Source organism: Cibotium barometz, chromosome 5 (assembly GCF_041138505.1).
Source record: "Cibotium barometz isolate CiBa-2024 chromosome 5, ASM4113850v1, whole genome shotgun sequence".
Lineage (NCBI taxonomy): Eukaryota > Viridiplantae > Streptophyta > Polypodiopsida > Cyatheales > Cibotiaceae > Cibotium > Cibotium barometz.
In genome coordinates, this window is record NC_141050.1 from 3,865,298 (window position 1) to 3,878,654 (window position 13,357).

The 13,357-nt window shown below is 52.3% G+C and overlaps 1 protein-coding gene across 14 annotated transcripts in view; it reads right to left on the reverse strand.

The window, feature by feature from the left end:
• Positions 1–13,357, reverse strand: part of LOC147637975 (uncharacterized) — a 237,637-nt gene that overhangs the window by 61,911 nt on the left and 162,369 nt on the right. The window lies entirely within an intron of this gene.

Sequence of the window (13,357 nt, forward strand, 5' to 3'; positions counted from 1 at the left end):
ATACTTAAATAAAGGACCCTTAATTGAAGAGACTGCTGCAATTTTCTTGAGATAAGGATTACCTCCCACATCCACCCTTCACATGTATTGCATTTTTTTTTCCCAGGAAAAAGATCCTTTAACTAGTTAAAGAAAAAAAACAGCCACAAAGGGCTAAGTACAACCACGAAGGGCTAAATACAAACACGCCTCATATAAGGGCGGGGAAAAAGTGATCATAAGGGGGAGAGATGCTTCTCCTCCGGCTGGCCCCTCTATGAGAGACGGCTATCTCATAAAGGGGGAGGGAGGGGAAACAACCACACAGGTGGTCTGTAGTGCCAAATGGGGTCACCACCTCTATCTGTGAGGAAAGGCCCAGGCCTCCAAAGTCTCAAGAAGGCTTCCCGCCGCTTCCGCATGCGGTCTCCCTGCAGCTTCCACCACTGACCACGGAGGGTGTGAATGATTTCGAGCCATATGCTCCTGATGGTCTCAGCCGGCAGAGTTTGGGTGCCCTCAATGGCCTCGCTACATCTAGCCAACAGATGTGCCAGGTTCCTCTGCTACTGCAAATCTCCCAACGCTGGCATGAACCTGGATGCCAAACACCTGCAAGTGGAGTCTAGCCTTAGTAGCCCAAGCGACAGTACCCCAAGTGATAATCCGGGTCGATGCCCTGTCCATAGCAAGGATGCGGAGAATCCACTCCCAAATCTGTTGAGCCTTCAGGCAATCCCAAAGGCAATGTCGCTGAGACTCTTGGGGGTGGCCACATCTCGGGCAAGCTGCTGGCCGCCCCCCAACAGCCAGCCAAGTCACTGCCAAACTCCTGTGTGCCGTAAACCAGAGGAAGAGAGTGATCTTCCTCGGCTGAAAGCTGTCCCCAAGCCTCTTCAAGAAATATGAAAGAAAGCGCTGTGATAGGCCCTAAGAATACCAGTGTGCTGCTTTTGCTGGTGTGCCATCTATCTCCGACATCTGGATCCTACGGCTAAGCCTCGCTGTATACGCAAAGAAAGGGGCATCCAGAGTCTCCACCCAATCTTGGGGATCATGCCGCGTCCACTCTCCAGGGTCCCACTGCAACCGCGTGAGAGGTCGGCACTCCCAAATCCATAACCGCCAAAATCTCTCCTTGGCCACCTTGGCCGGTGCTGGATCTATATGGCATACACGTACGTGCCCGAAAACCAATCACCCTCATCCTCTGCAAGGTGCAGCCTCTGAAATCCTCCAAGGGGTGCTCTGATCTCTCTAATTTGCCATGTAATCCAATAGAAAAAGTGAGTAGACAACTATCCTCATCTCCTCCATAGACCGCCACGAGAATATCGTGTCTAGTGAACACGCCTAGTCATATCGGGGGGGGGGGGGGGGGGGGGGGGGGGGGGTCAGCCACTCCGGAGGAATAGCTGAGTCAATGTCGATGCTGAGCCTATCTCTACCCCGGATCCCTGCCAGGCCTCTCTCCTGCTCCTCTTGTGGTAACTGCATGTGTGCAACCCAATCTCAAAGAGACCTCAAGGCGCCCCAGTATATGTGCGGTCGACAGGCCCCTAGCATGTGGCCACTGGGGTAAACGGATCAAGAGGTTCCAGATGAAAGGCTGTCAAAGCTGCTCCTCTGAGACCACTCGAACAATCTGTCTGAGGGCTGTCTGAGGACTGGCCTAAGATGATCCCAAGCACGAAATAGACTGGCTACAAATCTGTCCTCAAAGGCAGGACTAAAACCACGGGCTCGCATCACTGAATCTTTCGAAGGCTCACCACCGGGTTGGAGTCCTCTGACAATAACCTTGCCCAACAAGGCACGGCTGTGTATAGCCGGCTCAATAAGACCTAGCCCCCCTCTGCTACGTGGCTGAATGATCACTCTCCATGCCACCTTGGCCCTGGCTGGCCCCCATCACTTCCGGCCCACAAGAAGTTCTGGATCAAACGTTGTAGCTGGCCAATACAAGCCCGAGAAAAGGCCCAGCACAAGGTGATGTATCACGTGGTAAGCAGTATATCTAGTTCACCACCACCACTCTACTTGCAAGGGCTAGCCTCGCCGAGGTCCAATATAGAAGCTTCTTCCGAATACTCAAAAGAAGCGGAGCGAGCTGCTGCTCAGGAGAGAGATCAATGCCAACCTGGCAGCCGAGGTATCGGACTGGAGTGACTCTCGAGACCCACTAGAAAGGCTCAGCTGATCAGCAAGTCAGGGTGGCTGCTGAGCCTACCCAAAAACCACATGACTTGTGCCAGTTGATATGTGCTCCTGATGCACGACAGAAAATCTCTATTGCCTCCGTAAATCTCTAGGGATTCCCAACATCTCCAGCAAGGTAGGATGCTGTGTCCTCTGCAAACTCTGAGTCCAGCAGCTCCTCCTACGTGCGGAGGGGAAGGTGCAATCCCTAAAGTCCGATCTCCTCGGCAGAGAGAAAACTGCTCATGGCCTCAGCAACAAATAGAAAGAGGTACGGTGCCAGAGGACAGCCCTGTCGAACCGAGCGGGAAAGGGGGAATCTGTCACCTCGGGCTCCCTGAATGAGAACCTGACTGTGAGATGCTGAATAAATTCGTGAGACTCAGCGAATCCACTCCATGGGGAATCCCATCCGGCTCATAGTGCCCTCCAGAAAGCTTCAATCCACCCTATCATAAGCTTTCTCAAAGTCCTGCTGTCCTATCCAAGCCGAGCGGTCACCTCCCAAGAGGTAAAGATGTTGTCCAGAATACTCCAATCCTAAACAAAACCAATCTGAGTGTCATGGATCACATCTGCAACGGAAGGGTGAAGTCGCCTACTGATGGCCTTGGCCAAAATCTTGTAGGCCGTACCTAGAAGGGTGATGGGTCTCCACTGCCGGATCTCCAATCTATCACAACCCTCCTTCGGAATCAAATGTATCACGCCCTCTGGGAGCCTCTCTGGCATGGCACCTGTGGGCATAATCTCATTGAAGGCAGTGCGGAGGCTACCTTTCATGAGGTCCCAATGGCGAACAAGAAAGAAGTAGGAAGCCCATCAGCCCTCGGGCATTTACCCCTGGGTAATCCCTTCACCGCCTCCGCCAGCTCCTCTGCAGTGAAAGGGGTCAATAAGAAAGGCGGAAGGGAGGGGGGAACCACCTCTCTCGTGTGTCTCCAGACTCTCGCGCGCACATCCATCACCTGGGGGGGTAATGGGGCACCAGTGAGAAGAGACCGAAAGAAATCCATGGCGATGGCTCTCACCTACGGGGGATCGGAAACAATAACTCCATCCTTGCCACGTATATTGCGAATACCGTCTCTCCTCCTGTGAGGGCCGGCTATCTCAAAGAAGTCTCCAGTAACTCTGTCACCGGCCTGAGTCCAGAATGAGGCCCTGGCATGGTATCTATACTCCACCCTCCTCTCCTCAATGGACCGAATCTCCGTGCGAGCAGGTGCGATCTGACTCTCAATCCACGGGCTGTCTAGGGAACTCTCCTGAAGATGTTGTAAAGAGGCTAGGCCCCTCCTCAGACTCCTTTGGTGCTCCCGAAATCCCTCCAATCTCCTCTGGGCTCCCTCCTGAAACAAAATACTGACCTCCCCAAGGCCCTCATCCAAAGTGCACGCTGCAGATCCTCGGGAAAAGTCTAGACCCGCCCATATCTGCTCAATCCGGCTACGAATCTCAAGGTCCTGAATGAGGCTATCTGGAATCCTGGAGCTCGCATGTCTGTCATGCCTCCATGGGTCCTGTAGGGACAGAATAACTGGCGCATGATCTCGAAATGTAGTGCCTGCCAGAATACCAACCATGCCTCCACGGCTGCAAGCCCTCACTGATCAACGTAAAACCTGTCCAACCGAGAGAGGTTCGGGCCAGTGCTCCTCCTATCCGATCGAGAAAAGCTAAGATTCCTAGGGCAGTGCCCAAACTCTGGAAGATGCCAAGGGTCCTGTGCCCTGAGAATCAGTATCATCTCCTCCCATGTAGAGCACTCCACCCTGAGACAGTGGTCGTGCCACCTCCAAGTTTGTTCTCTGCTGCCTCTATCATGTAAAAGTCACCGCCAATGCACCAAAAATCAACCTGGGGAAGGGCCTGTCGAACAATGCTCCAAAAGATAGCTCTACCTACAGCCGCATTCGGGGCATAAATGTTGAGGAAGCCATTGCTATCCTCCCCAATCAAAATGGTAACCCACTGAGCACGTGATGGAACTATGACTCCTGATCCTGTGACAAACGGCAGAAGCTGCTCACTGATAGAGCGACACACTCCTCCCTGTGCCCCTGAAGGGCCGAAGGATGGAGACCAAAAAGTATGACTCCTGCCAGGTAGAATCTTCCCGCAGCGGCAGGTCTGCCCCTCAGTAAGATGGTGCTCCTGAAGGAAAACAATGTCGATAGATCCCCCCACCATAGCTCGATGCAACTCTCCTCTAAGGACGCCTAGTCTCTGAAAGCACTGATGCCCCCCTAAGCCCTGAATGTTCCATAAGACAATCCTCATGTCAATCTCTGTGTGAGGCAAAACTACCGGAACTGCCCTCCACTCGATGAGTATTGGGCACGGGCTTAGACGGGAAATAGTCACAATCTGTCTTGATGCGGAGTCGTGCAAGTGGGCGTGGATCTTGCCCTCCATATACTGCCACTTTGCCCTATCACAATGGAGGTATCTGTAAGAAGGGGGGAGAGGTACTGCAAGAAAGGTATGCATGAACACAAAGAGCAGCACCTCCAGGCTGGAGGTCACCATCTCCCCTCCCTAGTCTCGGTGTGCTGATCCACCAAGCTCCATCTTGGCCAAAGGCAATAGATTAGTAAGAACGTCTATGATCTGGAGATCCTGCAGATGATGCGATAGCTCAACTGCCTGATCCTGTATTGTAGCGGCCACCGGCTCTGAATCCCACTCTGTCTCGGGGGCTACGCTCAAGCGGAAATAGAAGATCATCACGCCATTATCTGGCGTAGAGGGTCTAGAGTGGTGAAGACCACACATACCCGAATAGGGGCTACGGTCTCCTCGAACCTATCTATCCCTTCCGTCTGAAGACACAGGAAGAAACTATAATCCACAGGCTGCCCCAAGATCCTGAGAGGCCCGCCTGAAGACTCCGGTGGGAGAGCCCTCACTGGTGAGGCAGAAATGGTCATCTCCACCAGCTTTAAGAAACGATGAATCAAGCGGCGAACGGTACTCGCCGGCTACGAGAATGCTCTGGAGAGGCGGGGCGGGGGGGGGGGGGGGGGGTAGAGATTGCAAGCACGGAGAAAGAGGAAGGGGCATATGGAGTGACTGCGGGAAGAGTCGGAGGTGAGGGTGGGGGGAGGGGGGGGGAGGCGGCGGGGGAGGAAGCGAGGGGGACTGGGAAGGTGGAGAGGTTGGAGAGGGATACTGAAGAGGTATCCATCGGAGAGGAAGGCTGCTGGGGAAGGCTCGATGAAGCGAGGGTGGGGTCAACCTACCCCACTCGGCACTGAAGGCCAGAGGAGAAGTCACAACGAGGACTCCGCCGCCACCTCGAGGAGGGCGTGGGGGGGGGGCGAGGGGGACCCTCTCCGTGACTGGAGGGGGCTCGTCGTCTGCGGACCAGTGCTGTGTTAAGTGCTCGAAACGGTTCTCTAACAGAACCGAATCCTCCTGCATGTTGCTAGCCTGACGCGCTCGGCTGCTGGCGACCGGGGTGAGGGCCAACCATCTGCCACTCTCATGTTGATGGGTCCTCCATGGTCAGAACCTGGTGCTCCGCGGCTTGGGAACCTGCTCCTCCCTTGGCCCCCTGATGAGGATCTGAATGGGAAGTAGAAGGGGGAACCACCAGGGCCGATCGCCTAGTCTCACGTCGAAGGCAAACTCTGGCCAAATGACCCGTCTGTCTGCAGATAAAGCATTGGCCTAGAAGACCGGAGTACTCCACTCACTGCATAATGGGATCGCCCCGAAGACTAGGAATAGATATCATGTGAGGCACAGAATCCGGCGAGGCAATACAAATGCGGAGATATGGAATACCTGCTGCTCAAGCAAGGGCCGAGGGAGCGGTGGGAGGGGATTCCATCACTCTCCCGATGGAACCACCAATCACTAGGAGAAGAGGAAGGTATTCCTTCTTGAGGCCTGGAAAGCAGACTGTCACAAGAAAGCCTGAAACTCCAGCTAATGGCAAGCCGTGCTGCCACCGTGCAAAGAAGGCCTAGGCTGTACGCAGTGCAATGGGACTCAGCTGCATGACAAGATCAGACGCCGCTGGTGAGTCGAACTCAACCTGGTAGTAGCCGCGTCCCAAAGGATGAATATCTATTATCTTTGCTGGCGCACCTAGGAGACTAGCCTAAAGCAGATCTCTGAGCTGGCCACGCGTAGGGCGGCTACCGACAATTTTGCATACCAAAGTGGTGGCCTATAGGGATGCGACAGTCGTAGTGAGAAGCTGCAGGTCAGCTTCGGCAAACGAAAGGCAAGTAACGACGGTCTCGGTCGGGGGAGACGGAGCGGCTGCATACAAAGGATAAGATCTTTGAGGCTGATCAGTATGTGGAGAGCTTGGATGAAGCTTATCGGAGAGTTAAGTTGGCCCTCCAGAAAACTTAGCAGAAGCAAAAGAAAGCCGCAGACCGTCACAGACGTGATTTACAGTTTGCATTGGGTGATTGGGTTCTTTTGCGCTTTGAAAAGGCTAGACTCAAGAAGATGAAGGGTAAAGAGCGCTTATTCCCTAAGTTGAGCATGCATTATTATGGACCTTTTCAGGTTTTGGAAAAGATTGGTGAGGTAACCTATCGTTTGAAGTTACCAGATCACTGGAGGATTCACAATGCTTTTCACGTGAGTCTCCTTAGACCTTTCCGTGGGGATGTGCCTGAGGATGTATCAGATGAGGCTCAGCCGGAAGTTGAGGAACTTGATGAGGTTCTGATTCCAGAGCAGATACTCGCACATAAAGAAAGGAAGGTACGAGGTAAAGTTTCCCGTCGCTATCTTGTGAAGTTCAAGAACTATTCACCGATGGATGCGAAGTGGATGGAGGAAGGTGACTTTAACAAACTCACCTCAGGTTTTGCAGCTTTATCTCGATGCCTTTGAGTTAGAGCCGACTCTTATTGTGGCTCATTCAGGTTCAGCAGAGCATGGGTCTAGAGCATTACCTGATGCTCAAGAGGGGGGTAGCACCTCCACTCCCTTGATACAGACAGGCTCAGATGACATCTAGAAATCGCTTGGTGCAGTTTTTTATCTCACCCGAAGGTACTGAGGCAGACAATACATCTGTTTATGGGACTTTTATGATATATGTGTACTAGTCACATGAGATTTTTGTGGATATGTATGGTTCACAGTGGTATACAACTTGGACTATTACTATGCCATTGGTTTGCAGTGAATGTTGATACATGTGTATGGCTTAGAGAGATTGGGACGCTGATCTTGCCATATTGTATATTTCACTTTGGATATTTTGATGCATCACCAGAATGCAATCGAGGACGCTTGCCATTTTTCAAGAGGGGGGTATGTCATGGCCCTGTGAAAATGGAACAACACAAGTGTGGGCATGGTGGTTGCAGAGTCAGAATATTTTATGATTCACATGGGGGGAAGCCCGGACAGAGTTTAAGATGTGTGGACATCCCTAGGTGTGAAGGGGGGAACTAGAACATTAAACTTTAATGTTTATTAAAGTTTGCCCCTAGGGACTTTTAAAGTTTGGGGCCCTAGGGATTATTTTGGGGAGGAAGCCACTCCACTTTTGGAGTGAATGCTTCTCTCTCCTCCCCCTCTCTATAGCTTTTGGGAAAGGAGTCGTGGAGGAGCCTTCATGCGCATGTACTCTAGCGTGGAAAAGCTGAGAAGGAAGAAGGCGGCTGCTGGAGACTGTTTGCTGCTGTTTTCTCTGTGCAAACCAGCCGTACAGCCTTGTACGGACAGGCTGCAGACTCTTTCTTGCTCCACGCTACACACAGGAGCTGCTGCAGGTCTTCTTCTCTGCTGGACTGGCTGCGCACAGGCTCTGTACAGGCTGTGCAGACAAGTACACAGCAAGTACAGTACTGTACGACTGTCGTACAGTGTACGGATAGTCAGGTACGACAAGTACAGCTGCTGCAGGCCGCGCAGACAGGTGCTGGACAGAACTGAATATGCAGGTTCCGGCGAGTACAAGTGTGGACAGCAGGCTGCGTTGGCAAGTACAACTCCTGGCACGTATCCTGAGGTAGTACATACGGGTACGGGGCTGTTTTTCAGATCTGTACTTTCAAAGACAGCATAGAAGTGAACACAAGGAGGAGGGTACAGACAAGTACAAACACGTGTGAAGGAGGGTTGTGGAAACAAGTGCCTGCAAGTACAGATTGGTACCGTTGCTTCCTCCAGTGCTGTTTCACGAGCTGAATTTGGTAAGCTCCGTTTCTGTTCATCTATCTCTCTTTCTACTGCTTGATGTCTGTTGCAGATATGAGTTATCTGGCCCCTTGTGAGAGGAGGGGTATGGCAGATTGACAAGGGTTGAGACAGAGTTTGGACAGCATATGTATGTATGAGCTGAGATGTTGTATCATGCACTTGAGTTATGCCAGATGTATGCTCATGGCTGCCCTGCTTAGTGGTCTTGGCTGATCAGAGGGAGGCACAGTGTGTAATCAGATCTGTGTGCATAGATCCTCTGTGCTAAGAGGTATTGTGGGCCGTCAGATTGGACATATAGGTGTAATCTCTTGGCTGATTTTTGTTGTACTCAGCCATTCATATTTTTGGAATTGAATAAAGAAATACCGCAAGGGGCGCCAAGCTTTGGGGCCAACAGGTGTCGCCTTGTTTTCAGATTTGGGCACTCTAGCTCCAATCTGTCGATTCTCCCGGAAGCGTGACTCGCTCAATGAAATGGAGCCTATTGGACCAGACGCATCATAAATTATGACGATCCCTTTCAACCCCTCATGCTCGGCCTTCAAAAAGCGCTCTCCAAATCAAGTTAGGGTGGTGGAAAACGCACCACGTGGGAATGCTAACTTATGACCATACTCACAGATGGAGAGGGATTCAAACCCCCGGTATTTTTTCAACTTCCCGTTCAAGCGGGTAAGATGGCAAAACACCCGACGGTAGGTTGGCTGGGTGAAGTTTCTCTTGAAGCGCATCAAGCAAAGCAAGGTTTGGGTAGTATGCTTGCGCACAAGGAGCCCTCCCTCTCGTTTTGCCTACGTTCGTGCGCCCCCTCCTCATCCCCTCCCTCTGCAACCTGTGCCTCGCTCTCCTGCTTTCGCCATCCATCAACCCTAATGCCTAGCCCTCGCCATACGCCTCCATCAGCACCCCCCCCGGCCCCACCCCCCACGCTTCAGACGTTCTCTCTTCTTTCGTACGACCCCCGCCCTGGCCTCTCCTTTCGTCTGACCCTCTTCCTCGTGATTCGTAGCTCCTGCACCGTCTCCTTCCCCCCGATTCATGCACCCCCCGTGAAGGCAAGGGCTTGTCAGACCTTCAGCTCCTCGAAGACAATCACCTGCCTTGAGGCCTCCACGCTAGTCTCTAAGCTAGTTGTCGGCGCGTGGGCAATTCAAGGATCGTTTGCAAGCTATCCTCATCGGAGAACCTGGAAAGATCACTGATATACATCCTCTAGGATGTGGATACTAGCACGTCGAGTTTGATTCGCTTGTAGCATAAAATAAGGTCTTGCAACTCAGCCCCGTCGACTGCACACGGCCCTGGCCTCCTTTGCAAGGTGGCAACAAGGGCTTTGGCCCAGCAACTGGCCCAGCAACCAACCCCTACCTGGCATGTCACACTTTCCCATTGTAGTTGCTGGTCTCACGAAGGAATATTCCCCTTCTCCCGGTGATAGGTGGAATTATCCGGAGAGTGATGGAGACCCCCCCCTCCAACTGCCGCTCGGTTCTAGCTTGGACAGCAAGGATTCCTTCTCTTCACATCTCCATACCCTCTTCAGAGAAGAGAAAAGTCCTCATGTCATTTCGCTCACCTGTCTCGGTGGAGCTCCTATTTTGCACAGAGTTGAGTACTTTGGCCTCCCCGAACAAAGCTTTTTTGCAGCCAGATGGGACACCTTCCTAGAGCTTGTCCTCGCCATCAGCCCAGCAGAGTGCCACAACCCCCCCCCCCCCCCCCCCCCCCGCCCCGCCCCGGGGGCCGTTTCCACCACAGCTCTTCAATCCGGGGAAAAGGGGGGATCCCAGCCCCCAGGATTCAAAGTACCACGCTCTTGCCATTCAGGATCTTGGTGCAGAAGAGTGGCACAATGCCTGTTCGAGGCGGAAGGCAAAGCTACATTGTCAAGCGCGCCAGTCTGGTGCGTTCCAAAAGAATACAGTTATGTCAGAGAACCGTTAGGAGCAGTTATCACAACAGCCTACCCCCCTCCGCACCCCCCTCCCCCAAGCCCCCCTTTTTGGAGACTGTTACCTCGTCGTGATCCCTCTCCAAGCCTCCAAGTTCCCTGTGTAACCTCATCGTGATCGCTCCAACCCATCAAAGTCCCCCGCGGGCCCGGCCTTCTAGCCTCAATCCATCGACGTGGTCACTCACTTCTGGCCATTGGCACAGATGGAGATGGGTGGCTTTGAGCACACGGACTCGAGGGGAGCTAGTGTCCTCTAGTTTGGATCCTCCGGGATCCAAGGTAAGGTATACATTTTCATCAACGAGCAATTCTTACCCGTAATGATCGATTCAGGCACCATTGTCACAGGGAGAGCTCAGTGGGTGACCATTAGGATTGGAGAGTATAGATTAGGCTTCCTAAACCTCTATGCACCGAATACCACAGCAAGCAAAGCAACTTTTTGGAGAACGGTCGATCAGTTCCTCCCATAGGCCGATTCTTGGTGCATGAGTGGTGATGTCAACATGTTAGGGACGGTGGAGGACAAACTTGGAGGGAGCACGGTCATAGTTTTAGGCGTGGACTACCGGCTTGGGAGGAGCTAATTGTGGCTTTGAGGGGACAGGACCCTTGGCATTTACCAGGGTTTGGACGTAGGCCTTGGAAAGATCGATAGTTTGTTGTGGGAGGCCACACAAAGCAGACTGACTTGCTTCACATAGCAGGAGAGGAGCATCCGTCCGAGCCTTGCCTTTTTGGAATGGCTTCAGCAGAGTACCCCACATAGCTTGTGGATTGAGGACCTGATAACTGCAGCTTGTGCAAAGCTTAGCTCCATTGAGGACCAAAGAGTGGAGTACAAATACCATGCTACAGCCTCCTTTTGGACCCAAGCCGAAGACGGGGTCACTGGAAATTTTTTTGAGATTACAGGCCCACACTAGCGGAGGGATGGTATCTGCAGATTGCGAGGCCAAGATGGATCCATAGTTGTTGGGTCCCCCCCCTTCCCCCCTTCCCCCAGCAAGTGCAATCCATTGCCACGGATGTCTTATGTTCCCTCCTCACAGATGCCCCCTTATCCTCTCACGTGATGAATGCACCTGCGCAGTTTGGCAGCAAGTGGTGGTCGCCCCCACTCTCCGGACTATCCTGTTGACACACTTTACTTTAGAGGAGCTTGGCGAGGCAATTCTCCCAGGGGAAAATCCCTAGATGACCAAGGGCTCAATGCTAGAGAGGCTATTCAAGGGATTGATTCATTTGATTCCCAAGGAGGGTGGTAACAGACTGGAGATTCAGCAGTGGAGACCCATCACCCTCCTAGGGGCCGCATACAAAATCTTAGCCAAATCCATCAGCCGGCAAGCGAGTGCAACCTTTCCTCCCCGATTTAATTCGTGGGGCACAGACAGGTTCTGTTCAAGATCGGAGCATTCTCGACAACATCTTCACTTTTTAAGAGGATACCTCCTCGGCCAGGTTGAGGCGGTAGGATTTGAGAGTTCTCCTTCTGGATTTTGAGAAAGCCTATGACAAGGTGGCTTGGGGATTTCTGGAAAGGACAATGTGCCGGATGGGATTTCCAGAGAGTGGGTTTGACATGTTTCTCAACTCTATTCAACTTCGCACAGCTAGGTTCTCACTAGGTTCTCATCCAAAGGGCCAAAGGTGATAGATTTTCACTTTCTCATTCGGTCCCGCAAGGCTGTCGACCGGCACCTTTTCTCTTCTTGTTTGTTGCTGTCGAGGCCATGCACGGTTTTCTCTCCACACAGCCAACGGGGTTACAGGGGCTCCGTCTTCCCATCCACTCGCAGAAGGTTCGAGGTGTTTCTCAACTCTATTCAGCTTCGCACAGCTAGGTTCTCGTTTAGGGCGCCAGAGGTGACAAATTTTCGCTTTCTTACTCGGTCCGGCAGTGGCACCTTTTCTCTTCTGGTTTGTTGCCGAGGCCATGCATAGTTTTTTCTCATGTCTCCACACAAGAGACCGGGCTATGGGGGCTGCGTAATTCATCCACTCGCAGGAGGAGCTGCTTGACTCAGAGTTCGCCAATGACACATCAACATACTTATCCAGAGATAAGGGGAATCTCTAGAGATTCATTGATGCGATTGAGATCTTCTGTTGTGCATCTGGTGCACACATCAACCAGCACAAGTCGTGTGGATTCTAGGTTTGTTCATCGCTTGCCCTAACCTGGAGGCGAGTTAAGGCTTTTCAGTGGCACTCCGGTTCGTTACCTTAGATGCCAGGTTAGTGTTGATATTTCCCCGGAGCAATAGTTTTAGCCCTTCTTCTTCTTCTGAGTATTAAAAAGAAGTTCCTCTACTGGAGCTCAACCATGCTTTCCATAGCCGGTTGTGTTGTGAAGGCGAACCAAGGTCCCCTTTCCACGATGTGGTACATCACGGCATGCATTGGTCAAGTTTAGCAGTTGATCCACAACTTTCTTTGGGCTGGTAGCGGTGTGTGGCCTACGAGGGCCAAGGTGGCCTCGAGAGTGATCAACCAACCTTGACACAAAGGGGGGCCTGGCATCATTGACCGCTCTATTTAAAGCTGTGCCCTTTTGGGCAACTTGATAGTTTATGGACTTCTTCCGAGTGGTGAGCCTTGGTAGGATTTTTTCCTAGCCCGAATCTCCGTCCCCACCCCCGTTTTGGAGGTCCCTCACACTAGAGTACAAGATGGAACTTCACGGAGATGTGAACTCGCGGCTCTAGCCTTACATTTGAGGATAGATTTGCAGCCAGCCTCTTGTGAGCTTGGGATCACCTCAAGCCGGCCCTTCAACCGGCACTTCAACAAACCCCTCAAGTTTCATCAGAGGAGCGCCTCCATCAACCCTTCATATCGAACCCCCTTGTCTGTTTACCCAGTGGTAATATGTTGGGGGCAAGTGGTAGAGAGGACAAGTGGCTTGTGGTGCAAGCTAGAGCGGACACATGGTTGGTTGTTGCCTTTGTACAAAAGGGATAAGGTCAAGGCGGTGGGCATTGGCTTGTGTCCTCCTCAGGACGTCAATGTGCGCGAACACAAGACTGGTCATAA